Source organism: Doryrhamphus excisus, chromosome 13 (genome assembly GCF_030265055.1).
Source record: "Doryrhamphus excisus isolate RoL2022-K1 chromosome 13, RoL_Dexc_1.0, whole genome shotgun sequence".
Classification (NCBI taxonomy): domain Eukaryota; kingdom Metazoa; phylum Chordata; class Actinopteri; order Syngnathiformes; family Syngnathidae; genus Doryrhamphus; species Doryrhamphus excisus.
Window position 1 is genome coordinate 207,221 of NC_080478.1, and position 18,345 is coordinate 225,565.

Sequence of the window (18,345 nt, forward strand, 5' to 3'; positions counted from 1 at the left end):
GCAAGATCAACTGAAAAGATCCTATTTGAAGGCGACGCAGGCCAAACTAGACTCTGGCAAAAAGTGTCAAACAGCGCCCTTTGCTGTCAGGCAAGAGCAGAAACCATAAAAAGCTTACAGCACCTGGTATTCCCAGGCGGTCTCCCATCCAAGTACTAACCAGGCCCGCCCCTGCTTAGCTTCCGAGATCGGGCGATTTCAGGGTAGTATGGCCGTAAGCTGCCAGGTGAACTGAAAAGATCCTATTTGAAGGTGACGCAGGCCAAACTAGACTCCAGCAAAAAGTGTCAAACATCACCCTCTGCTGTCAGGCAAGAGCAGAAACCATAAAAAGCTTACAGCACCTGGTATTCCCAGGCGGTCTCCCATCCAAGTACTAACCAGGCCCGACCCTGCTTAGTTTCCGAGATCAGACGAGATCGGGCGTTTTCAGGGTAGTATGGCCATAAGCTGCCAGGTCAACTGAAAAGATCCTATTTGAAGGTGACGCAGGCCAAACTAGACTCTGGCAAAAAGTGTCAAACAGCGCCCTTTGCTGTCAGGCAAGAGCAGAAACCATAAAAAGCTTACAGCTCCTGGTATTCCCAGGCGGTCTCCCATCCAAGTACTAACCAGGCCCGCCCCTGCTTAGCGTCCGAGATCGGGCGTTTTCAGGGTAGTATGGCCGTAAGCTGCCAGATCAACTGAAAAGATCCTATTTGAAGGTGACGCAGGCCAAACTAGACTCCAGCAAAAAGTGTCAAACAGCGCCCTCTGCTGTCAGGCAAGAGCAGAAACCATATAAAGCTTACAGCACCTGGTATTTCCAGGCGGTCTCCCATCCAAGTACTAACCAGGCCCGCCCCTGCTTAGCTTCCGAGATCGGACGAGATCGGGCTTTTTCAGGATAGTATGGCCGTAAGCTGCCAGATCAACTGAAAAGATCCTATTTGAAGGCGACGCAGGCCAAACTAGACTCTGGCAAAAAGTGTCAAACAGCGCCCTTTGCTGTCAGGCAAGAGCAGAAACCATAAAAAGCTTACAGCACCTGGTATTCCCAGGCGGTCTCCCATCCAAGTACTAACCAGGCCCGCCCCTGCTTAGCTTCCGAGATCGGGCTTTTTCAGGGTAGTATGGCCGTAAGCTGCCAGGTGAACTGAAAAGATCCTATTTGAAGGTGACGCAGGCCAAACTAGACTCCGGCAAAAAGTGTCAAACAGCGCCCTCTGCTGTCAGGCAAGAGCAGAAACCATAAAAGGCTTACAGCACCTGGTATTCCCAGGCGGTCTCCCATCCAAGTACTAACCAGGCCCACCCCTGTTTAGCTTACGAGATCGGACGAGATCGGGCATTTTCAGGGTAGTATGACCGTAAGCTGCCAGATCAACTGAAAAGATCCTATTTGAAGGCGACGCAGGCCAAACTAGACTCCAGCAAAAAGTGTCAAACAGCGCCCTCTGCTGTCAGGCAAGAGCCGAAACCATAAAAGGCTTACAGCACCTGGTATTCCCAGGCGGTCTCTCATCCAAGTACTAAACAGGCCCGCCCCTGCTTAGCTTCCGAGATCGGACGATATCGGGCGTTTTCAGGGTAGTATGGCCGTAAGCTGCCAGGGCAACTGAAAAGATCCTATTTGAAGGCGACGCAGGCCAAACTAGACTCCAGCAAAAAGTGTCAAACAGCGCCCTCTGCTTTCAGGCAAAAGCAGAAACCATAAAAAGCTTAGAGCACCTGGTATTCCTAGGCGGTTTCCCATCCAAGTACTAACCAGGCCCGCCCCTGCTTAGCTTCCGAGATCGGATGAGATCGGGCGTTTTCAGGGTAGTATGGCTGTAAGCTGCCAAGGCAACTGAAAAGATCCTATTTGAAGGCGACGCAGGCCAAACTAAACTCCAGCAAAAAGTGTCAAACAGCGCCCTCTGCTGTCAGGCAAGAGCAGAAACCATAAAAAGCTTACAGCACCTGGTATTCCCAGGCGGTCTCCCATCCAAGTACTAACCAGGCCAGCCCCTGCTTAGCTTCCGAGATCGGACGAGATCGGGCGTTTTCAGGGTAGTATGGCCGTAAGCTTTAAGGGCAACTGAAAAAATCTTATTTGAAGGCGACGCAGGCCAAACTAGACTCCAGCAAAAAGTGTCAAACAGCGCCCTCTGCTGTCAGGCAAGAGCAGAAACCATAAAAAGCTTACAGCACCTGGTATTCCCAGGCGGTCTCCCATCCAAGTACTAACCAGGCCCGCCCCTGCTTTGCTTCCGAGATCGGACGAGATCGGGCGTTTTCAGGGTAGTATGGCCGTAAGCTTTAAGGGCAACTGAAAAAATCTTATTTGAAGGCGACGCAGGCCAAACTAGACTCCAGCAAAAAGTGTCAAACAGCGCCCTCTGCTGTCAGGCAAGAGCAGAAACCATAAAAAGCTTACAGCACCTGGTATTCCCAGGCGGTCTCCCATCCAAGTACTAACCAGGCCCGCCCCTGCTTAGCTTCCGAGATCGGACGAGATCGGACGAGATCGGGCGTTTTCAGGGTAGTATGGCTGTAAACTGCCAGGTCAACTGAAAAGATCCTATTTGAAGGTGACGCAGGCCAAACTAGACTCCAGCAAAAAGTGTCAAACAGCGCCCTCTGCTGTCAGGCAAGAGCCGAAACCATAAAAGGCTTACAGCACCTGGTATTCCCAGGCGGTCTCTCATCCAAGTACTAAACAGGCCCGCCCCTGCTTAGCTTCCGAGATCGGACGATATCGGGCGTTTTCAGGGTAGTATGGCCGTAAGCTGCCAGGGCAACTGAAAAGATCCTATTTGAAGGCGACGCAGGCCAAACTAGACTCCAGCAAAAAGTGTCAAACAGCGCCCTCTGCTTTCAGGCAAAAGCAGAAACCATAAAAAGCTTAGAGCACCTGGTATTCCTAGGCGGTTTCCCATCCAAGTACTAACCAGGCCCGCCCCTGCTTAGCTTCCGAGATCGGATGAGATCGGGCGTTTTCAGGGTAGTATGGCTGTAAGCTGCCAAGGCAACTGAAAAGATCCTATTTGAAGGCGACGCAGGCCAAACTAAACTCCAGCAAAAAGTGTCAAACAGCGCCCTCTGCTGTCAGGCAAGAGCAGAAACCATAAAAAGCTTACAGCACCTGGTATTCCCAGGCGGTCTCCCATCCAAGTACTAACCAGGCCAGCCCCTGCTTAGCTTCCGAGATCGGACGAGATCGGGCGTTTTCAGGGTAGTATGGCCGTAAGCTTTAAGGGCAACTGAAAAAATCTTATTTGAAGGCGACGCAGGCCAAACTAGACTCCAGCAAAAAGTGTCAAACAGCGCCCTCTGCTGTCAGGCAAGAGCAGAAACCATAAAAAGCTTACAGCACCTGGTATTCCCAGGCGGTCTCCCATCCAAGTACTAACCAGGCCCGCCCCTGCTTTGCTTCCGAGATCGGACGAGATCGGGCGTTTTCAGGGTAGTATGGCCGTAAGCTTTAAGGGCAACTGAAAAAATCTTATTTGAAGGCGACGCAGGCCAAACTAGACTCCAGCAAAAAGTGTCAAACAGCGCCCTCTGCTGTCAGGCAAGAGCAGAAACCATAAAAAGCTTACAGCACCTGGTATTCCCAGGCGGTCTCCCATCCAAGTACTAACCAGGCCCGCCCCTGCTTAGCTTCCGAGATCGGACGAGATCGGACGAGATCGGGCGTTTTCAGGGTAGTATGGCTGTAAACTGCCAGGTCAACTGAAAAGATCCTATTTGAAGGTGACGCAGGCCAAACTAGACTCTGACAAAAAGTGTCAAACAGCGCCCTTTGCTGTCAGGCAAGAGCAGAAACCATAAAAAGCTTACAGCACCTGGTATTCCCAGGCGGTCTCCCATCCAAGTACTAACCAGGCCCGCCCCTGCTTAGCTTCCGAGATCGGACGAGATCGGGCGTTTTCAGGGTAGTATGGCCGTAAGCTGCCAGGTCAACTGAAAAGATCCTATTTGAAGGCGACGCAGGCCAAACTAGACTCTGGCAAAAATTGTCAAACAGCGCCCTTTGCTGTCAGGCAAGAGCAGAAACCATAAAAAGCTTACAGCACCTGGTATTCCCAGGCGGTCTCCCATCCAAGTACTAACCAGGCCCGCCCCTTCTTAGCTTCCGAGATCGGGCGTTTTCAGGGTAGTATGGCCGTAAGCTGCCAGGTGAACTGAAAAGATCCTATTTGAAGGTGACGCAGGCCAAACTAGACTCCAGCAAAAAGTGTCAAACAGCGCCCTCTGCTGTCAGGCAAGAGCAGAAACCATAAAAAGCTTACAGCACCTGGTATTCCCAGGCGGTCTCCCATCCAAGTACTAACCAGGCCCGCCCCTGCTTAGCTTCCGAGATCGGACGAGATCAGGCGTTTTAAGGGTAGTATGGCCGTAAGCTGCCAGGTCCCCTGAAAAGATCCTATTTGAAGGTGACGCAGGCCAAACTAGACTCCAGCAAAAAGTGTCAAACAGCGCCCTCTGCTGTCAGGCAAGAGCAGAAACCATAAAAAGCTTACAGCACCTGGTATTCCCAGGCGGTCTCCCATCCAAGTACTAACCAGGCCCGCCCCTGCTTAGTTTCCGAGATCAGACGAGATCGGGCGTTTTCAGGGTAGTATGGCCGTAAGCTGCCAGGTCAACTGAAAAGATCCTATTTGAAGGTGACGCAGGCCAAACTAGACTCTGGCAAAAAGTGTCAAACAGCGCCCTTTGCTGTCAGGCAAGAGCAGAAACCATAAAAAGCTTATAGCACCTGGTATTCCCAGGAGGTCTCCCATCCAAGTATTAACCAGGCCCGCCCCTGCTTAGCTTCCGAGATCGGGCGTTTTCAGGGTAGTATGGCCGTAAGCTGCCAGGTCAACTGAAAAGATCCTATTTGAAGGCGACGCAGGCCAAACTAGACTCCAGCAAAAAGTGTCAAACAGCGCCCTCTGCTGTCAGGCATGAGCAGAAACCATAAAAGGCTTACAGCACCTGGTATTCCCAGGCGGTCTCCCATCCAAGTACTAACCAGGCCCACCCCTGTTTAGCTTACGAGATCGGACGAGATCGGGCGTTTTCAGGGTAGTATGACCGTAAGCTGCCAGATCAACTGAAAAGATCCTATTTGAAGGCGACGCAGGCCAAACTAGACTCCAGCAAAAAGTGTCAAACAGCGCCCTCTGCTATCAGGCAAGAGCAGAAACCATATAAATCTTACAGCACCTGGTATTCCCAGGCGGTCTCCCATCCAAGTACTAACCAGGCCCGCCCCTGCTTAGCTTCCGAGATCAGGCTTTTTCAGGATAGTATGGCCGTAAGCTGCAAGATCAACTGAAAAGATCCTATTTGAAGGCGACGCAGGCCAAACTAGACTCTGGCAAAAAGTGTCAAACAGCGCCCTTTGCTGTCAGGCAAGAGCAGAAACCATCAAAAGCTTACAGCACCTGGTATTCCCAGGCGGTCTCCCATCCAAGTACTAACCAGGCCCGCCCCTGCTTAGCTTCCGAGATCGGACGAGATCAGGCGTTTTAAGGGTAGTATGGCCGTAAGCTGCCAGGTCAACTGAAAAGATCCTATTTGAAGGTGACGCAGGCCAAACTAGACTCCAGCAAAAAGTGTCAAACAGCGCCCTCTGCTGTCAGGCAAGAGCAGAAACCATAAAAAGCTTACAGCACCTGGTATTCCCAGGCGGTCTCCCATCCAAGTACTAACCAGGCCCTCCCCTGCTTAGCTTCCGAGATCAGGCGTTTTAAGGGTAGTATGGCCGTAAGCTGCCAGGTCCACTGAAAAGATCCTATTTGAAGGTGACGCAGGCCAAACTAGACTCCAGCAAAAAGTGTCAAACAGCGCCCTCTGCTGTCAGGCAAGAGCAGAAACCATAAAAAGCTTACAGCACCTGGTATTCCCAGGCGGTCTCCCATCCAAGTACTAACCAGGCCCGCCCCTGCTTAGTTTCCGAGATCAGACGAGATCGGGCGTTTTCAGGGTAGTATGGCCATAAGCTGCCAGGTCAACTGAAAAGATCCTATTTGAAGGTGACGCAGGCCAAACTAGACTCTGGCAAAAAGTGTCAAACAGCGCCCTTTGCTGTCAGGCAAGAGCAGAAACCATAAAAAGCTTACAGCTCCTGGTATTCCCAGGCGGTCTCCCATCCAAGTACTAACCAGGCCCGCCCCTGCTTAGCGTCCGAGATCGGGCGTTTTCAGGGTAGTATGGCCGTAAGCTGCCAGGTGAACTGAAAAGATCCTATTTGAAGGTGACGCAGGCCAAACTAGACTCCAGCAAAAAGTGTCAAACAGCGCCCTCTGCTGTCAGGCAAGAGCAGAAACCATAAAAGGCTTACAGCACCTGGTATTCCCAGGCGGTCTCCCATCCAAGTACTAACCAGGCCCACCCCTGTTTAGCTTACGAGATCGGACGAGATCGGGCATTTTCAGGGTAGTATGACCGTAAGCTGCCAGATCAACTGAAAAGATCCTATTTGAAGGCGACGCAGGCCAAACTAGACTCCAGCAAAAAGTGTCAAACAGCGCCCTCTGATGTCAGGCAAGAGCAGAAACCATAAAAGGCTTACAGCACCTGGTATTCCCAGGCGGTCTCTCATCCAAGTACTAACCAGGCCCGCCCCTGCTTAGCTTCCGAGATCGGACGATATCGGGCGTTTTCAGGGTAGTAAGGCCGTAAGCTGCCAGGGCAACTGAAAAGATCCTATTTGAAGGCGACGCAGGCCAAACTAGACTCCAGCAAAAAGTGTCAAACAGCGCCCTCTGCTTTCAGGCAAAAGCAGAAACCATAAAAAGCTTACAGCACCTGGTATTCCTAGGCGGTCTCCCATCCAAGTACTAACCAGGCCCGCCCCTGCTTAGCTTCCGAGATCGGATGAGATCGGGCGTTTTCAGGGTAGTATGGCTGTAAGCTGACAAGGCAACTGAAAAGATCCTATTTGAAGGCGACGCAGGCCAAACTAAACTCCAGCAAAAAGTGTCAAACAGCGCCCTCTGCTGTCAGGCAAGAGCAGAAACCATAAAAAGCTTACAGCACCTGGTATTCCCAGGCGGTCTCCCATCCAAGTACTAACCAGGCCAGGCCCTGCTTAGCTTCCGAGATCGGACGAGATCGGGCGTTTTCAGGGTAGTATGGCCGTAAGCTTTAAGGGCAACTGAAAAAATCTTATTTGAAGGCGACGCAGGCCAAACTAGACTCCAGCAAAAAGTGTCAAACAGCGCCCTCTGCTGTCAGGCAAGAGCAGAAACCATAAAAAGCTTACAGCACCTGGTATTCCCAGGCGGTCTCCCATCCAAGTACTAACCAGGCCCGCCCCTGCTTTGCTTCCGAGATCGGACGAGATCGGGCGTTTTCAGGGTAGTATGGCCGTAAGCTTTAAGGGCAACTGAAAAAATCTTATGTGAAGGCGACGCAGGCCAAACTAGACTCCAGCAAAAAGTGTCAAACAGCGCCCTCTGCTGTCAGGCAAGAGCAGAAACCATAAAAAGCTTACAGCACCTGGTATTCCCAGGCGGTCTCCCATCCAAGTACTAACCAGGCCAGCCCCTGCTTAGCTTCCGAGATCGGACGAGATCGGGCGTTTTCGGGGTAGTATGGCCGTAAGCTTTAAGGGCAACTGAAAAAATCTTATTTGAAGGCGACGCAGGCCAAACTAGACTCCAGCAAAAAGTGTAAAACAGCGCCCTCTGCTGTCAGGCAAGAGCAGAAACCATAAAAAGCTTACAGCACCTGGTATTCCCAGGCGGTCTCCCATCCAAGTACTAACCAGGCCCGCCCCTGCTTAGCTTCCGAGATCGGACGAGATCGGACGAGATCGGGCAGTATGGCTGTAAACTGCCAGGTCAACTGAAAAGATCCTATTTGAAGGTGACGCAGGCCAAACTAGACTCTGACAAAAAGTGTCAAACAGCGCCCTTTGCTGTCAGGCAAGAGCAGAAACCATAAAAAGCTTACAGCACCTGGTATTCCCAGGCGGTCTCCCATCCAAGTACTAAACAGGCCCGCCCCTGCTTAGCTTCCGAGATCGGACGAGATCGGGCGTTTTCAGGGTAGTATGGCCGTAAGCTGCCAGGTCAACTGAAAAGATCCTATTTGAAGGCGACGCAGGCCAAACTAGACTCTGGCAAAAATTGTCAAACAGCGCCCTTTGCTGTCAGGCAAGAGCAGAAACCATAAAAAGCTTACAGCACCTGGTATTCCCAGGCGGTCTGCCATCCAAGTACTAACCAGGCCCGCCCCTGCTTAGCTTCCGAGATCGGGCGATTTCAGGGTAGTATGGCCGTAAGCTGCCAGGTGAACTGAAAAGATCCTATTTGAAGGTGACGCAGGCCAAACTAGACTCCAGCAAAAAGTGTCAAACAGCGCCCTCTGCTGTCAGGCAAGAGCAGAAACCATAAAAAGCTTACAGCACCTGGTATTCCCAGGCGGTCTCCCATCCAAGTACTAACCAGGCCCGCCCCTGCTTAGTTTCCGAGATCAGACGAGATCGGGCGTTTTCAGGGTAGTATGGCCGTAAGCTGCCAGGTCAACTGAAAAGATCCTATTTGAAGGTGACGCAGGCCAAACTAGACTCTGGCAAAAAGTGTCAAACAGCGCCCTTTGCTGTCAGGCAAAAGCAGAAAACATAAAAAGCTTACAGCTCCTGGTATTCCCAGGCGGTCTCCCATCCAAGTACTAACCAGGCCCGCCCCTGCTTAGCGTCCGAGATCGGGCGTTTTCAGGGTAGTATGGCCGTAAGCTGCCAGATCAACTGAAAAGATCCTATTTGAAGGTGACGCAGGCCAAACTAGACTCCAGCAAAAAGTGTCAAACAGCGCCCTCTGCTGTCAGGCAAGAGCAGAAACCATATAAAGCTTACAGCACCTGGTATTTCCAGGCGGTCTCCCATCCAAGTACTAACCAGGCCCGCCCCTGCTTAGCTTCCGAGATCGGACGAGATCGGGCTTTTTCAGGATAGTATGGCCGTAAGCTGCCAGATCAACTAAAAAGATCCTATTTGAAGGCGACGCAGGCCAAACTAGACTCTGGCAAAAAGTGTCAAACAGCGCCCTTTGCTGTCAGGCAAGAGCAGAAACCATAAAAAGCTTACAGCACCTGGTATTCCCAGGCGGTCTCCCATCCAAGTACTAACCAGGCCCGCCCCTACTTAGCTTCCGAGATCGGGCGTTTTCAGGGTAGTATGGCCGTAAGCTGCCAGGTGAACTGAAAAGATCCTATTTGAAGGTGACGCAGGCCAAACTAGACTCCAGCAAAAAGTGTCAAACAGCGCCCTCTGCTGTCAGGCAAGAGCAGAAACCATATAAAGCTTACAGCACCTGGTATTCCCAGGCGGTCTCCCATCCAAGTACTAACCAGGCCCGCCCCTGCTTAGCTTCCGAGATCGGACGAGATCGGGCTTTTTCAGGATAGTATGGCCGTAAGCTGCCAGATCAACTGAAAAGATCCTATTTGAAGGCGACGCAGGCCAAACTAGACTCTGGCAAAAAGTGTCAAACAGCGCCCTTTGCTGTCAGGCAAGAGCAGAAACCATAAAAAGCTTACAGCACCTGGTATTCCCAGGCGGTCTCCCATCCAAGTACTAACCAGGCCCGCCCCTGCTTAGCTTCCGAGATCGGGCGTTTTCAGGGTAGTATGGCCGTAAGCTGCCAGGTGAACTGAAAAGATCCTATTTGAAGGTGACGCAGGCCAAACTAGACTCCAGCAAAAAGTGTCAAACAGCGCCCTCTGCTGTCAGGCAAGAGCAGAAACCATAAAAAGCTTACAGCACCTGGTATTCCCAGGCGGTCTCCCATCCAAGTACTAACCAGGCCAGCCCCTGCTTACCTTCCGAGATCGGACGAGATCAGGCGTTTTAAGGGTAGTATGTCCGTAAGCTGCCAGGTCAACTGAAAAGATCCTATTTGAAGGTGACGCAGGCCAAACTAGACTCCAGCAAAAAGTGTCAAACAGCGCCCTCTGCTGTCAGGCAAGAGCAGAAACCATAAAAAGCTTACAGCACCTGGTATTCCCAGACGGTCTCCCATCCAAGTACTAACCAGGCCCGCCCCTGCTTAGCGTCCGAGATCGGGCGTTTTAAGGGTAGTTTGGCCGTAAGCTGCCAGGTCAACTGAAAAGATCCTATTTGAAGGCGACGCAGGCCAAACTAGACTCCAGCAAAAAGTGTCAAACAGCGCCCTCTGCTGTCAGGCATGAGCAGAAACCATAAAAGGCTTACAGCACCTGGTATTCCCAGGCGGTCTCCCATCCACGTACTAACCAGGCCCGCCCCTGCTTAGCTTCCGAGATCGGACAAGATCGGGCTTTTTCAGGATAGTATGGCCGTAAGCTGCAAGATCAACTGAAAAGATCCTATTTGAAGGCGACGCAGGCCAAACTAGACTCTGGCAAAAAGTGTCAAACAGCGCCCTTTGCTGTCAGGCAAGAGCAGAAACCATAAAAAGCTTACAGCACCTGGTATTCCCAGGCGGTCTCCCATCCAAGTACTAACCAGGCCCGCCCCTGCTTAGCTTCCGAGATCGGGCGATTTCAGGGTAGTATGGCCGTAAGCTGCCAGGTGAACTGAAAAGATCCTATTTGAAGGTGACGCAGGCCAAACTAGACTCCAGCAAAAAGTGTCAAACATCACCCTCTGCTGTCAGGCAAGAGCAGAAACCATAAAAAGCTTACAGCACCTGGTATTCCCAGGCGGTCTCCCATCCAAGTACTATCCAGGCCCGACCCTGCTTAGTTTCCGAGATCAGACGAGATCGGGCGTTTTCAGGGTAGTATGGCCATAAGCTGCCAGGTCAACTGAAAAGATCCTATTTGAAGGTGACGCAGGCCAAACTAGACTCTGGCAAAAAGTGTCAAACAGCGCCCTTTGCTGTCAGGCAAGAGCAGAAACCATAAAAAGCTTACAGCTCCTGGTATTCCCAGGCGGTCTCCCATCCAAGTACTAACCAGGCCCGCCCCTGCTTAGCGTCCGAGATCGGGCGTTTTCAGGGTAGTATGGCCGTAAGCTGCCAGATCAACTGAAAAGATCCTATTTGAAGGTGACGCAGGCCAAACTAGACTCCAGCAAAAAGTGTCAAACAGCGCCCTCTGCTGTCAGGCAAGAGCAGAAACCATATAAAGCTTACAGCACCTGGTATTTCCAGGCGGTCTCCCATCCAAGTACTAACCAGGCCCGCCCCTGCTTAGCTTCCGAGATCGGACGAGATCGGGCTTTTTCAGGATAGTATGGCCGTAAGCTGCCAGATCAACTGAAAAGATCCTATTTGAAGGCGACGCAGGCCAAACTAGACTCTGGCAAAAAGTGTCAAACAGCGCCCTTTGCTGTCAGGCAAGAGCAGAAACCATAAAAAGCTTACAGCACCTGGTATTCCCAGGCGGTCTCCCATCCAAGTACTAACCAGGCCCGCCCCTGCTTAGCTTCCGAGATCGGGCTTTTTCAGGGTAGTATGGCCGTAAGCTGCCAGGTGAACTGAAAAGATCCTATTTGAAGGTGACGCAGGCCAAACTAGACTCCAGCAAAAAGTGTCAAACAGCGCCCTCTGCTGTCAGGCAAGAGCAGAAACCATAAAAAGCTTACAGCACCTGGTATTCCCAGGCGGTCTCCCATCCAAGTACTAACCAGGCCCGCCCCTGCTTTGCTTCCGAGATCGGACGAGATCGGGCGTTTTCAGGGTAGTATGGCCGTAAGCTTTAAGGGCAACTGAAAAAATCTTATTTGAAGGCGACGCAGGCCAAACTAGACTCCAGCAAAAAGTGTCAAACAGCGCCCTCTGCTGTCAGGCAAGAGCAGAAACCATAAAAAGCTTACAGCACCTGGTATTCCCAGGCGGTCTCCCATCCAAGTACTAACCAGGCCCGCCCCTGCTTAGCTTCCGAGATCGGACGAGATCGGACGAGATCGGGCGTTTTCAGGGTAGTATGGCTGTAAACTGCCAGGTCAACTGAAAAGATCCTATTTGAAGGTGACGCAGGCCAAACTAGACTCCAGCAAAAAGTGTCAAACAGCGCCCTCTGCTGTCAGGCAAGAGCCGAAACCATAAAAGGCTTACAGCACCTGGTATTCCCAGGCGGTCTCTCATCCAAGTACTAAACAGGCCCGCCCCTGCTTAGCTTCCGAGATCGGACGATATCGGGCGTTTTCAGGGTAGTATGGCCGTAAGCTGCCAGGGCAACTGAAAAGATCCTATTTGAAGGCGACGCAGGCCAAACTAGACTCCAGCAAAAAGTGTCAAACAGCGCCCTCTGCTTTCAGGCAAAAGCAGAAACCATAAAAAGCTTAGAGCACCTGGTATTCCTAGGCGGTTTCCCATCCAAGTACTAACCAGGCCCGCCCCTGCTTAGCTTCCGAGATCGGATGAGATCGGGCGTTTTCAGGGTAGTATGGCTGTAAGCTGCCAAGGCAACTGAAAAGATCCTATTTGAAGGCGACGCAGGCCAAACTAAACTCCAGCAAAAAGTGTCAAACAGCGCCCTCTGCTGTCAGGCAAGAGCAGAAACCATAAAAAGCTTACAGCACCTGGTATTCCCAGGCGGTCTCCCATCCAAGTACTAACCAGGCCAGCCCCTGCTTAGCTTCCGAGATCGGACGAGATCGGGCGTTTTCAGGGTAGTATGGCCGTAAGCTTTAAGGGCAACTGAAAAAATCTTATTTGAAGGCGACGCAGGCCAAACTAGACTCCAGCAAAAAGTGTCAAACAGCGCCCTCTGCTGTCAGGCAAGAGCAGAAACCATAAAAAGCTTACAGCACCTGGTATTCCCAGGCGGTCTCCCATCCAAGTACTAACCAGGCCCGCCCCTGCTTTGCTTCCGAGATCGGACGAGATCGGGCGTTTTCAGGGTAGTATGGCCGTAAGCTTTAAGGGCAACTGAAAAAATCTTATTTGAAGGCGACGCAGGCCAAACTAGACTCCAGCAAAAAGTGTCAAACAGCGCCCTCTGCTGTCAGGCAAGAGCAGAAACCATAAAAAGCTTACAGCACCTGGTATTCCCAGGCGGTCTCCCATCCAAGTACTAACCAGGCCCGCCCCTGCTTAGCTTCCGAGATCGGACGAGATCGGACGAGATCGGGCGTTTTCAGGGTAGTATGGCTGTAAACTGCCAGGTCAACTGAAAAGATCCTATTTGAAGGTGACGCAGGCCAAACTAGACTCTGACAAAAAGTGTCAAACAGCGCCCTTTGCTGTCAGGCAAGAGCAGAAACCATAAAAAGCTTACAGCACCTGGTATTCCCAGGCGGTCTCCCATCCAAGTACTAACCAGGCCCGCCCCTGCTTAGCTTCCGAGATCGGACGAGATCGGGCGTTTTCAGGGTAGTATGGCCGTAAGCTGCCAGGTCAACTGAAAAGATCCTATTTGAAGGCGACGCAGGCCAAACTAGACTCTGGCAAAAATTGTCAAACAGCGCCCTTTGCTGTCAGGCAAGAGCAGAAACCATAAAAAGCTTACAGCACCTGGTATTCCCAGGCGGTCTCCCATCCAAGTACTAACCAGGCCCGCCCCTTCTTAGCTTCCGAGATCGGGCGTTTTCAGGGTAGTATGGCCGTAAGCTGCCAGGTGAACTGAAAAGATCCTATTTGAAGGTGACGCAGGCCAAACTAGACTCCAGCAAAAAGTGTCAAACAGCGCCCTCTGCTGTCAGGCAAGAGCAGAAACCATAAAAAGCTTACAGCACCTGGTATTCCCAGGCGGTCTCCCATCCAAGTACTAACCAGGCCCGCCCCTGCTTAGCTTCCGAGATCGGACGAGATCAGGCGTTTTAAGGGTAGTATGGCCGTAAGCTGCCAGGTCCCCTGAAAAGATCCTATTTGAAGGTGACGCAGGCCAAACTAGACTCCAGCAAAAAGTGTCAAACAGCGCCCTCTGCTGTCAGGCAAGAGCAGAAACCATAAAAAGCTTACAGCACCTGGTATTCCCAGGCGGTCTCCCATCCAAGTACTAACCAGGCCCGCCCCTGCTTAGTTTCCGAGATCAGACGAGATCGGGCGTTTTCAGGGTAGTATGGCCGTAAGCTGCCAGGTCAACTGAAAAGATCCTATTTGAAGGTGACGCAGGCCAAACTAGACTCTGGCAAAAAGTGTCAAACAGCGCCCTTTGCTGTCAGGCAAGAGCAGAAACCATAAAAAGCTTATAGCACCTGGTATTCCCAGGAGGTCTCCCATCCAAGTATTAACCAGGCCCGCCCCTGCTTAGCTTCCGAGATCGGGCGTTTTCAGGGTAGTATGGCCGTAAGCTGCCAGGTCAACTGAAAAGATCCTATTTGAAGGCGACGCAGGCCAAACTAGACTCCAGCAAAAAGTGTCAAACAGCGCCCTCTGCTGTCAGGCATGAGCAGAAACCATAAAAGGCTTACAGCACCTGGTATTCCCAGGCGGTCTCCCATCCAAGTACTAACCAGGCCCACCCCTGTTTAGCTTACGAGATCGGACGAGATCGGGCGTTTTCAGGGTAGTATGACCGTAAGCTGCCAGATCAACTGAAAAGATCCTATTTGAAGGCGACGCAGGCCAAACTAGACTCCAGCAAAAAGTGTCAAACAGCGCCCTCTGCTATCAGGCAAGAGCAGAAACCATATAAATCTTACAGCACCTGGTATTCCCAGGCGGTCTCCCATCCAAGTACTAACCAGGCCCGCCCCTGCTTAGCTTCCGAGATCAGGCTTTTTCAGGATAGTATGGCCGTAAGCTGCAAGATCAACTGAAAAGATCCTATTTGAAGGCGACGCAGGCCAAACTAGACTCTGGCAAAAAGTGTCAAACAGCGCCCTTTGCTGTCAGGCAAGAGCAGAAACCATCAAAAGCTTACAGCACCTGGTATTCCCAGGCGGTCTCCCATCCAAGTACTAACCAGGCCCGCCCCTGCTTAGCTTCCGAGATCGGACGAGATCAGGCGTTTTAAGGGTAGTATGGCCGTAAGCTGCCAGGTCAACTGAAAAGATCCTATTTGAAGGTGACGCAGGCCAAACTAGACTCCAGCAAAAAGTGTCAAACAGCGCCCTCTGCTGTCAGGCAAGAGCAGAAACCATAAAAAGCTTACAGCACCTGGTATTCCCAGGCGGTCTCCCATCCAAGTACTAACCAGGCCCTCCCCTGCTTAGCTTCCGAGATCAGGCGTTTTAAGGGTAGTATGGCCGTAAGCTGCCAGGTCCACTGAAAAGATCCTATTTGAAGGTGACGCAGGCCAAACTAGACTCCAGCAAAAAGTGTCAAACAGCGCCCTCTGCTGTCAGGCAAGAGCAGAAACCATAAAAAGCTTACAGCACCTGGTATTCCCAGGCGGTCTCCCATCCAAGTACTAACCAGGCCCGCCCCTGCTTAGTTTCCGAGATCAGACGAGATCGGGCGTTTTCAGGGTAGTATGGCCATAAGCTGCCAGGTCAACTGAAAAGATCCTATTTGAAGGTGACGCAGGCCAAACTAGACTCTGGCAAAAAGTGTCAAACAGCGCCCTTTGCTGTCAGGCAAGAGCAGAAACCATAAAAAGCTTACAGCTCCTGGTATTCCCAGGCGGTCTCCCATCCAAGTACTAACCAGGCCCGCCCCTGCTTAGCGTCCGAGATCGGGCGTTTTCAGGGTAGTATGGCCGTAAGCTGCCAGGTGAACTGAAAAGATCCTATTTGAAGGTGACGCAGGCCAAACTAGACTCCAGCAAAAAGTGTCAAACAGCGCCCTCTGCTGTCAGGCAAGAGCAGAAACCATAAAAGGCTTACAGCACCTGGTATTCCCAGGCGGTCTCCCATCCAAGTACTAACCAGGCCCACCCCTGTTTAGCTTACGAGATCGGACGAGATCGGGCATTTTCAGGGTAGTATGACCGTAAGCTGCCAGATCAACTGAAAAGATCCTATTTGAAGGCGACGCAGGCCAAACTAGACTCCAGCAAAAAGTGTCAAACAGCGCCCTCTGATGTCAGGCAAGAGCAGAAACCATAAAAGGCTTACAGCACCTGGTATTCCCAGGCGGTCTCTCATCCAAGTACTAACCAGGCCCGCCCCTGCTTAGCTTCCGAGATCGGACGATATCGGGCGTTTTCAGGGTAGTAAGGCCGTAAGCTGCCAGGGCAACTGAAAAGATCCTATTTGAAGGCGACGCAGGCCAAACTAGACTCCAGCAAAAAGTGTCAAACAGCGCCCTCTGCTTTCAGGCAAAAGCAGAAACCATAAAAAGCTTACAGCACCTGGTATTCCTAGGCGGTCTCCCATCCAAGTACTAACCAGGCCCGCCCCTGCTTAGCTTCCGAGATCGGATGAGATCGGGCGTTTTCAGGGTAGTATGGCTGTAAGCTGACAAGGCAACTGAAAAGATCCTATTTGAAGGCGACGCAGGCCAAACTAAACTCCAGCAAAAAGTGTCAAACAGCGCCCTCTGCTGTCAGGCAAGAGCAGAAACCATAAAAAGCTTACAGCACCTGGTATTCCCAGGCGGTCTCCCATCCAAGTACTAACCAGGCCAGGCCCTGCTTAGCTTCCGAGATCGGACGAGATCGGGCGTTTTCAGGGTAGTATGGCCGTAAGCTTTAAGGGCAACTGAAAAAATCTTATTTGAAGGCGACGCAGGCCAAACTAGACTCCAGCAAAAAGTGTCAAACAGCGCCCTCTGCTGTCAGGCAAGAGCAGAAACCATAAAAAGCTTACAGCACCTGGTATTCCCAGGCGGTCTCCCATCCAAGTACTAACCAGGCCCGCCCCTGCTTTGCTTCCGAGATCGGACGAGATCGGGCGTTTTCAGGGTAGTATGGCCGTAAGCTTTAAGGGCAACTGAAAAAATCTTATGTGAAGGCGACGCAGGCCAAACTAGACTCCAGCAAAAAGTGTCAAACAGCGCCCTCTGCTGTCAGGCAAGAGCAGAAACCATAAAAAGCTTACAGCACCTGGTATTCCCAGGCGGTCTCCCATCCAAGTACTAACCAGGCCAGCCCCTGCTTAGCTTCCGAGATCGGACGAGATCGGGCGTTTTCGGGGTAGTATGGCCGTAAGCTTTAAGGGCAACTGAAAAAATCTTATTTGAAGGCGACGCAGGCCAAACTAGACTCCAGCAAAAAGTGTAAAACAGCGCCCTCTGCTGTCAGGCAAGAGCAGAAACCATAAAAAGCTTACAGCACCTGGTATTCCCAGGCGGTCTCCCATCCAAGTACTAACCAGGCCCGCCCCTGCTTAGCTTCCGAGATCGGACGAGATCGGACGAGATCGGGCAGTATGGCTGTAAACTGCCAGGTCAACTGAAAAGATCCTATTTGAAGGTGACGCAGGCCAAACTAGACTCTGACAAAAAGTGTCAAACAGCGCCCTTTGCTGTCAGGCAAGAGCAGAAACCATAAAAAGCTTACAGCACCTGGTATTCCCAGGCGGTCTCCCATCCAAGTACTAAACAGGCCCGCCCCTGCTTAGCTTCCGAGATCGGACGAGATCGGGCGTTTTCAGGGTAGTATGGCCGTAAGCTGCCAGGTCAACTGAAAAGATCCTATTTGAAGGCGACGCAGGCCAAACTAGACTCTGGCAAAAATTGTCAAACAGCGCCCTTTGCTGTCAGGCAAGAGCAGAAACCATAAAAAGCTTACAGCACCTGGTATTCCCAGGCGGTCTGCCATCCAAGTACTAACCAGGCCCGCCCCTGCTTAGCTTCCGAGATCGGGCGATTTCAGGGTAGTATGGCCGTAAGCTGCCAGGTGAACTGAAAAGATCCTATTTGAAGGTGACGCAGGCCAAACTAGACTCCAGCAAAAAGTGTCAAACAGCGCCCTCTGCTGTCAGGCAAGAGCAGAAACCATAAAAAGCTTACAGCACCTGGTATTCCCAGGCGGTCTCCCATCCAAGTACTAACCAGGCCCGCCCCTGCTTAGTTTCCGAGATCAGACGAGATCGGGCGTTTTCAGGGTAGTATGGCCGTAAGCTGCCAGGTCAACTGAAAAGATCCTATTTGAAGGTGACGCAGGCCAAACTAGACTCTGGCAAAAAGTGTCAAACAGCGCCCTTTGCTGTCAGGCAAAAGCAGAAAACATAAAAAGCTTACAGCTCCTGGTATTCCCAGGCGGTCTCCCATCCAAGTACTAACCAGGCCCGCCCCTGCTTAGCGTCCGAGATCGGGCGTTTTCAGGGTAGTATGGCCGTAAGCTGCCAGATCAACTGAAAAGATCCTATTTGAAGGTGACGCAGGCCAAACTAGACTCCAGCAAAAAGTGTCAAACAGCGCCCTCTGCTGTCAGGCAAGAGCAGAAACCATATAAAGCTTACAGCACCTGGTATTTCCAGGCGGTCTCCCATCCAAGTACTAACCAGGCCCGCCCCTGCTTAGCTTCCGAGATCGGACGAGATCGGGCTTTTTCAGGATAGTATGGCCGTAAGCTGCCAGATCAACTAAAAAGATCCTATTTGAAGGCGACGCAGGCCAAACTAGACTCTGG

General features: G+C 51.6%; 51 non-coding genes and 29 pseudogenes across 51 annotated transcripts; all 80 read right to left on the reverse strand.

The window, feature by feature from the left end:
• Positions 1-111: 111 nt before the first annotated feature.
• Positions 112-220, reverse strand: LOC131101036 (5S ribosomal RNA; annotated as a pseudogene).
• A 112-nt stretch (positions 221-332) lies between these two features.
• Positions 333-451, reverse strand: LOC131143087 (5S ribosomal RNA). Its single transcript, XR_009133142.1, has one exon. It is a non-coding gene; the product is annotated as a 5S ribosomal RNA (ribosomal RNA).
• A 112-nt stretch (positions 452-563) lies between these two features.
• Positions 564-672, reverse strand: LOC131141679 (5S ribosomal RNA; annotated as a pseudogene).
• Positions 673-784: 112 nt separating this feature from the next.
• LOC131099279 (5S ribosomal RNA) lies at positions 785-903 on the reverse strand. Its single transcript, XR_009118113.1, has one exon. It is a non-coding gene; the product is annotated as a 5S ribosomal RNA (ribosomal RNA).
• Positions 904-1,015: 112 nt separating this feature from the next.
• On the reverse strand, positions 1,016-1,124 carry LOC131141178 (5S ribosomal RNA; annotated as a pseudogene).
• A 112-nt stretch (positions 1,125-1,236) lies between these two features.
• LOC131098529 (5S ribosomal RNA) lies at positions 1,237-1,355 on the reverse strand. The gene has a single exon (XR_009117397.1). It is a non-coding gene; the product is annotated as a 5S ribosomal RNA (ribosomal RNA).
• A 112-nt stretch (positions 1,356-1,467) lies between these two features.
• LOC131100117 (5S ribosomal RNA) lies at positions 1,468-1,586 on the reverse strand. Its single transcript, XR_009118883.1, has one exon. It is a non-coding gene; the product is annotated as a 5S ribosomal RNA (ribosomal RNA).
• A 112-nt stretch (positions 1,587-1,698) lies between these two features.
• LOC131099092 (5S ribosomal RNA) lies at positions 1,699-1,817 on the reverse strand. Its single transcript, XR_009117930.1, has one exon. It is a non-coding gene; the product is annotated as a 5S ribosomal RNA (ribosomal RNA).
• Positions 1,818-1,929: 112 nt separating this feature from the next.
• Positions 1,930-2,048, reverse strand: LOC131142623 (5S ribosomal RNA). Its single transcript, XR_009132695.1, has one exon. It is a non-coding gene; the product is annotated as a 5S ribosomal RNA (ribosomal RNA).
• Positions 2,049-2,160: 112 nt separating this feature from the next.
• Positions 2,161-2,279, reverse strand: LOC131142708 (5S ribosomal RNA). Its single transcript, XR_009132777.1, has one exon. It is a non-coding gene; the product is annotated as a 5S ribosomal RNA (ribosomal RNA).
• Positions 2,280-2,391: 112 nt separating this feature from the next.
• On the reverse strand, positions 2,392-2,520 carry LOC131099705 (5S ribosomal RNA; annotated as a pseudogene).
• Positions 2,521-2,632: 112 nt separating this feature from the next.
• On the reverse strand, positions 2,633-2,751 carry LOC131100118 (5S ribosomal RNA). Its single transcript, XR_009118884.1, has one exon. It is a non-coding gene; the product is annotated as a 5S ribosomal RNA (ribosomal RNA).
• A 112-nt stretch (positions 2,752-2,863) lies between these two features.
• Positions 2,864-2,982, reverse strand: LOC131099093 (5S ribosomal RNA). Its single transcript, XR_009117932.1, has one exon. It is a non-coding gene; the product is annotated as a 5S ribosomal RNA (ribosomal RNA).
• Positions 2,983-3,094: 112 nt separating this feature from the next.
• Positions 3,095-3,213, reverse strand: LOC131142624 (5S ribosomal RNA). Its single transcript, XR_009132696.1, has one exon. It is a non-coding gene; the product is annotated as a 5S ribosomal RNA (ribosomal RNA).
• Positions 3,214-3,325: 112 nt separating this feature from the next.
• LOC131142709 (5S ribosomal RNA) lies at positions 3,326-3,444 on the reverse strand. Its single transcript, XR_009132778.1, has one exon. It is a non-coding gene; the product is annotated as a 5S ribosomal RNA (ribosomal RNA).
• A 112-nt stretch (positions 3,445-3,556) lies between these two features.
• LOC131099706 (5S ribosomal RNA) lies at positions 3,557-3,685 on the reverse strand (annotated as a pseudogene).
• A 112-nt stretch (positions 3,686-3,797) lies between these two features.
• LOC131142852 (5S ribosomal RNA) lies at positions 3,798-3,916 on the reverse strand. The gene has a single exon (XR_009132916.1). It is a non-coding gene; the product is annotated as a 5S ribosomal RNA (ribosomal RNA).
• Positions 3,917-4,028: 112 nt separating this feature from the next.
• On the reverse strand, positions 4,029-4,137 carry LOC131141237 (5S ribosomal RNA; annotated as a pseudogene).
• Positions 4,138-4,249: 112 nt separating this feature from the next.
• LOC131143318 (5S ribosomal RNA) lies at positions 4,250-4,368 on the reverse strand. The gene has a single exon (XR_009133369.1). It is a non-coding gene; the product is annotated as a 5S ribosomal RNA (ribosomal RNA).
• Positions 4,369-4,480: 112 nt separating this feature from the next.
• On the reverse strand, positions 4,481-4,599 carry LOC131097400 (5S ribosomal RNA). The gene has a single exon (XR_009116308.1). It is a non-coding gene; the product is annotated as a 5S ribosomal RNA (ribosomal RNA).
• A 112-nt stretch (positions 4,600-4,711) lies between these two features.
• On the reverse strand, positions 4,712-4,820 carry LOC131142104 (5S ribosomal RNA; annotated as a pseudogene).
• Positions 4,821-4,932: 112 nt separating this feature from the next.
• LOC131097680 (5S ribosomal RNA) lies at positions 4,933-5,051 on the reverse strand. Its single transcript, XR_009116576.1, has one exon. It is a non-coding gene; the product is annotated as a 5S ribosomal RNA (ribosomal RNA).
• A 112-nt stretch (positions 5,052-5,163) lies between these two features.
• LOC131142479 (5S ribosomal RNA) lies at positions 5,164-5,272 on the reverse strand (annotated as a pseudogene).
• Positions 5,273-5,384: 112 nt separating this feature from the next.
• Positions 5,385-5,503, reverse strand: LOC131143319 (5S ribosomal RNA). The gene has a single exon (XR_009133370.1). It is a non-coding gene; the product is annotated as a 5S ribosomal RNA (ribosomal RNA).
• A 112-nt stretch (positions 5,504-5,615) lies between these two features.
• Positions 5,616-5,724, reverse strand: LOC131141143 (5S ribosomal RNA; annotated as a pseudogene).
• A 112-nt stretch (positions 5,725-5,836) lies between these two features.
• Positions 5,837-5,955, reverse strand: LOC131098081 (5S ribosomal RNA). The gene has a single exon (XR_009116962.1). It is a non-coding gene; the product is annotated as a 5S ribosomal RNA (ribosomal RNA).
• Positions 5,956-6,067: 112 nt separating this feature from the next.
• LOC131141681 (5S ribosomal RNA) lies at positions 6,068-6,176 on the reverse strand (annotated as a pseudogene).
• A 112-nt stretch (positions 6,177-6,288) lies between these two features.
• LOC131098530 (5S ribosomal RNA) lies at positions 6,289-6,407 on the reverse strand. The gene has a single exon (XR_009117398.1). It is a non-coding gene; the product is annotated as a 5S ribosomal RNA (ribosomal RNA).
• Positions 6,408-6,519: 112 nt separating this feature from the next.
• On the reverse strand, positions 6,520-6,638 carry LOC131100161 (5S ribosomal RNA). Its single transcript, XR_009118925.1, has one exon. It is a non-coding gene; the product is annotated as a 5S ribosomal RNA (ribosomal RNA).
• A 112-nt stretch (positions 6,639-6,750) lies between these two features.
• On the reverse strand, positions 6,751-6,869 carry LOC131100991 (5S ribosomal RNA). The gene has a single exon (XR_009119149.1). It is a non-coding gene; the product is annotated as a 5S ribosomal RNA (ribosomal RNA).
• A 112-nt stretch (positions 6,870-6,981) lies between these two features.
• On the reverse strand, positions 6,982-7,100 carry LOC131099636 (5S ribosomal RNA). The gene has a single exon (XR_009118459.1). It is a non-coding gene; the product is annotated as a 5S ribosomal RNA (ribosomal RNA).
• A 112-nt stretch (positions 7,101-7,212) lies between these two features.
• LOC131142710 (5S ribosomal RNA) lies at positions 7,213-7,331 on the reverse strand. The gene has a single exon (XR_009132779.1). It is a non-coding gene; the product is annotated as a 5S ribosomal RNA (ribosomal RNA).
• A 112-nt stretch (positions 7,332-7,443) lies between these two features.
• LOC131097504 (5S ribosomal RNA) lies at positions 7,444-7,562 on the reverse strand. Its single transcript, XR_009116406.1, has one exon. It is a non-coding gene; the product is annotated as a 5S ribosomal RNA (ribosomal RNA).
• A 112-nt stretch (positions 7,563-7,674) lies between these two features.
• Positions 7,675-7,792, reverse strand: LOC131141034 (5S ribosomal RNA; annotated as a pseudogene).
• A 112-nt stretch (positions 7,793-7,904) lies between these two features.
• Positions 7,905-8,023, reverse strand: LOC131142686 (5S ribosomal RNA). Its single transcript, XR_009132755.1, has one exon. It is a non-coding gene; the product is annotated as a 5S ribosomal RNA (ribosomal RNA).
• Positions 8,024-8,135: 112 nt separating this feature from the next.
• LOC131141625 (5S ribosomal RNA) lies at positions 8,136-8,244 on the reverse strand (annotated as a pseudogene).
• A 112-nt stretch (positions 8,245-8,356) lies between these two features.
• LOC131097401 (5S ribosomal RNA) lies at positions 8,357-8,475 on the reverse strand. The gene has a single exon (XR_009116309.1). It is a non-coding gene; the product is annotated as a 5S ribosomal RNA (ribosomal RNA).
• A 112-nt stretch (positions 8,476-8,587) lies between these two features.
• On the reverse strand, positions 8,588-8,696 carry LOC131141682 (5S ribosomal RNA; annotated as a pseudogene).
• Positions 8,697-8,808: 112 nt separating this feature from the next.
• On the reverse strand, positions 8,809-8,927 carry LOC131099281 (5S ribosomal RNA). Its single transcript, XR_009118115.1, has one exon. It is a non-coding gene; the product is annotated as a 5S ribosomal RNA (ribosomal RNA).
• Positions 8,928-9,039: 112 nt separating this feature from the next.
• Positions 9,040-9,148, reverse strand: LOC131101261 (5S ribosomal RNA; annotated as a pseudogene).
• A 112-nt stretch (positions 9,149-9,260) lies between these two features.
• Positions 9,261-9,379, reverse strand: LOC131097837 (5S ribosomal RNA). The gene has a single exon (XR_009116726.1). It is a non-coding gene; the product is annotated as a 5S ribosomal RNA (ribosomal RNA).
• Positions 9,380-9,491: 112 nt separating this feature from the next.
• Positions 9,492-9,600, reverse strand: LOC131100399 (5S ribosomal RNA; annotated as a pseudogene).
• A 112-nt stretch (positions 9,601-9,712) lies between these two features.
• LOC131100068 (5S ribosomal RNA) lies at positions 9,713-9,831 on the reverse strand. The gene has a single exon (XR_009118835.1). It is a non-coding gene; the product is annotated as a 5S ribosomal RNA (ribosomal RNA).
• Positions 9,832-9,943: 112 nt separating this feature from the next.
• Positions 9,944-10,052, reverse strand: LOC131142261 (5S ribosomal RNA; annotated as a pseudogene).
• A 112-nt stretch (positions 10,053-10,164) lies between these two features.
• On the reverse strand, positions 10,165-10,283 carry LOC131100135 (5S ribosomal RNA). The gene has a single exon (XR_009118900.1). It is a non-coding gene; the product is annotated as a 5S ribosomal RNA (ribosomal RNA).
• A 112-nt stretch (positions 10,284-10,395) lies between these two features.
• Positions 10,396-10,504, reverse strand: LOC131101038 (5S ribosomal RNA; annotated as a pseudogene).
• A 112-nt stretch (positions 10,505-10,616) lies between these two features.
• On the reverse strand, positions 10,617-10,735 carry LOC131143402 (5S ribosomal RNA). Its single transcript, XR_009133450.1, has one exon. It is a non-coding gene; the product is annotated as a 5S ribosomal RNA (ribosomal RNA).
• A 112-nt stretch (positions 10,736-10,847) lies between these two features.
• Positions 10,848-10,956, reverse strand: LOC131141683 (5S ribosomal RNA; annotated as a pseudogene).
• Positions 10,957-11,068: 112 nt separating this feature from the next.
• Positions 11,069-11,187, reverse strand: LOC131099282 (5S ribosomal RNA). Its single transcript, XR_009118116.1, has one exon. It is a non-coding gene; the product is annotated as a 5S ribosomal RNA (ribosomal RNA).
• A 112-nt stretch (positions 11,188-11,299) lies between these two features.
• On the reverse strand, positions 11,300-11,408 carry LOC131141179 (5S ribosomal RNA; annotated as a pseudogene).
• A 112-nt stretch (positions 11,409-11,520) lies between these two features.
• Positions 11,521-11,639, reverse strand: LOC131142711 (5S ribosomal RNA). Its single transcript, XR_009132780.1, has one exon. It is a non-coding gene; the product is annotated as a 5S ribosomal RNA (ribosomal RNA).
• Positions 11,640-11,751: 112 nt separating this feature from the next.
• On the reverse strand, positions 11,752-11,880 carry LOC131099707 (5S ribosomal RNA; annotated as a pseudogene).
• Positions 11,881-11,992: 112 nt separating this feature from the next.
• LOC131100119 (5S ribosomal RNA) lies at positions 11,993-12,111 on the reverse strand. Its single transcript, XR_009118885.1, has one exon. It is a non-coding gene; the product is annotated as a 5S ribosomal RNA (ribosomal RNA).
• Positions 12,112-12,223: 112 nt separating this feature from the next.
• LOC131099094 (5S ribosomal RNA) lies at positions 12,224-12,342 on the reverse strand. The gene has a single exon (XR_009117933.1). It is a non-coding gene; the product is annotated as a 5S ribosomal RNA (ribosomal RNA).
• A 112-nt stretch (positions 12,343-12,454) lies between these two features.
• Positions 12,455-12,573, reverse strand: LOC131142625 (5S ribosomal RNA). The gene has a single exon (XR_009132697.1). It is a non-coding gene; the product is annotated as a 5S ribosomal RNA (ribosomal RNA).
• Positions 12,574-12,685: 112 nt separating this feature from the next.
• LOC131142712 (5S ribosomal RNA) lies at positions 12,686-12,804 on the reverse strand. The gene has a single exon (XR_009132781.1). It is a non-coding gene; the product is annotated as a 5S ribosomal RNA (ribosomal RNA).
• Positions 12,805-12,916: 112 nt separating this feature from the next.
• LOC131099708 (5S ribosomal RNA) lies at positions 12,917-13,045 on the reverse strand (annotated as a pseudogene).
• Positions 13,046-13,157: 112 nt separating this feature from the next.
• LOC131142863 (5S ribosomal RNA) lies at positions 13,158-13,276 on the reverse strand. Its single transcript, XR_009132927.1, has one exon. It is a non-coding gene; the product is annotated as a 5S ribosomal RNA (ribosomal RNA).
• A 112-nt stretch (positions 13,277-13,388) lies between these two features.
• LOC131141238 (5S ribosomal RNA) lies at positions 13,389-13,497 on the reverse strand (annotated as a pseudogene).
• A 112-nt stretch (positions 13,498-13,609) lies between these two features.
• On the reverse strand, positions 13,610-13,728 carry LOC131143320 (5S ribosomal RNA). The gene has a single exon (XR_009133371.1). It is a non-coding gene; the product is annotated as a 5S ribosomal RNA (ribosomal RNA).
• A 112-nt stretch (positions 13,729-13,840) lies between these two features.
• Positions 13,841-13,959, reverse strand: LOC131097402 (5S ribosomal RNA). The gene has a single exon (XR_009116310.1). It is a non-coding gene; the product is annotated as a 5S ribosomal RNA (ribosomal RNA).
• A 112-nt stretch (positions 13,960-14,071) lies between these two features.
• On the reverse strand, positions 14,072-14,180 carry LOC131142105 (5S ribosomal RNA; annotated as a pseudogene).
• A 112-nt stretch (positions 14,181-14,292) lies between these two features.
• Positions 14,293-14,411, reverse strand: LOC131097681 (5S ribosomal RNA). Its single transcript, XR_009116577.1, has one exon. It is a non-coding gene; the product is annotated as a 5S ribosomal RNA (ribosomal RNA).
• Positions 14,412-14,523: 112 nt separating this feature from the next.
• LOC131142480 (5S ribosomal RNA) lies at positions 14,524-14,632 on the reverse strand (annotated as a pseudogene).
• A 112-nt stretch (positions 14,633-14,744) lies between these two features.
• LOC131143321 (5S ribosomal RNA) lies at positions 14,745-14,863 on the reverse strand. The gene has a single exon (XR_009133372.1). It is a non-coding gene; the product is annotated as a 5S ribosomal RNA (ribosomal RNA).
• A 112-nt stretch (positions 14,864-14,975) lies between these two features.
• LOC131141144 (5S ribosomal RNA) lies at positions 14,976-15,084 on the reverse strand (annotated as a pseudogene).
• A 112-nt stretch (positions 15,085-15,196) lies between these two features.
• Positions 15,197-15,315, reverse strand: LOC131098082 (5S ribosomal RNA). The gene has a single exon (XR_009116963.1). It is a non-coding gene; the product is annotated as a 5S ribosomal RNA (ribosomal RNA).
• A 112-nt stretch (positions 15,316-15,427) lies between these two features.
• Positions 15,428-15,536, reverse strand: LOC131141684 (5S ribosomal RNA; annotated as a pseudogene).
• A 112-nt stretch (positions 15,537-15,648) lies between these two features.
• LOC131098531 (5S ribosomal RNA) lies at positions 15,649-15,767 on the reverse strand. The gene has a single exon (XR_009117399.1). It is a non-coding gene; the product is annotated as a 5S ribosomal RNA (ribosomal RNA).
• A 112-nt stretch (positions 15,768-15,879) lies between these two features.
• LOC131100162 (5S ribosomal RNA) lies at positions 15,880-15,998 on the reverse strand. The gene has a single exon (XR_009118926.1). It is a non-coding gene; the product is annotated as a 5S ribosomal RNA (ribosomal RNA).
• Positions 15,999-16,110: 112 nt separating this feature from the next.
• LOC131101002 (5S ribosomal RNA) lies at positions 16,111-16,229 on the reverse strand. The gene has a single exon (XR_009119150.1). It is a non-coding gene; the product is annotated as a 5S ribosomal RNA (ribosomal RNA).
• Positions 16,230-16,341: 112 nt separating this feature from the next.
• LOC131099648 (5S ribosomal RNA) lies at positions 16,342-16,460 on the reverse strand. Its single transcript, XR_009118471.1, has one exon. It is a non-coding gene; the product is annotated as a 5S ribosomal RNA (ribosomal RNA).
• A 112-nt stretch (positions 16,461-16,572) lies between these two features.
• LOC131142713 (5S ribosomal RNA) lies at positions 16,573-16,691 on the reverse strand. Its single transcript, XR_009132782.1, has one exon. It is a non-coding gene; the product is annotated as a 5S ribosomal RNA (ribosomal RNA).
• Positions 16,692-16,803: 112 nt separating this feature from the next.
• LOC131097505 (5S ribosomal RNA) lies at positions 16,804-16,922 on the reverse strand. The gene has a single exon (XR_009116407.1). It is a non-coding gene; the product is annotated as a 5S ribosomal RNA (ribosomal RNA).
• Positions 16,923-17,034: 112 nt separating this feature from the next.
• On the reverse strand, positions 17,035-17,152 carry LOC131141036 (5S ribosomal RNA; annotated as a pseudogene).
• Positions 17,153-17,264: 112 nt separating this feature from the next.
• LOC131142687 (5S ribosomal RNA) lies at positions 17,265-17,383 on the reverse strand. Its single transcript, XR_009132756.1, has one exon. It is a non-coding gene; the product is annotated as a 5S ribosomal RNA (ribosomal RNA).
• A 112-nt stretch (positions 17,384-17,495) lies between these two features.
• Positions 17,496-17,604, reverse strand: LOC131141626 (5S ribosomal RNA; annotated as a pseudogene).
• A 112-nt stretch (positions 17,605-17,716) lies between these two features.
• LOC131097403 (5S ribosomal RNA) lies at positions 17,717-17,835 on the reverse strand. Its single transcript, XR_009116311.1, has one exon. It is a non-coding gene; the product is annotated as a 5S ribosomal RNA (ribosomal RNA).
• A 112-nt stretch (positions 17,836-17,947) lies between these two features.
• LOC131141685 (5S ribosomal RNA) lies at positions 17,948-18,056 on the reverse strand (annotated as a pseudogene).
• A 112-nt stretch (positions 18,057-18,168) lies between these two features.
• On the reverse strand, positions 18,169-18,287 carry LOC131099283 (5S ribosomal RNA). Its single transcript, XR_009118117.1, has one exon. It is a non-coding gene; the product is annotated as a 5S ribosomal RNA (ribosomal RNA).
• Between the last annotated feature and the right edge of the window lie 58 nt (positions 18,288-18,345).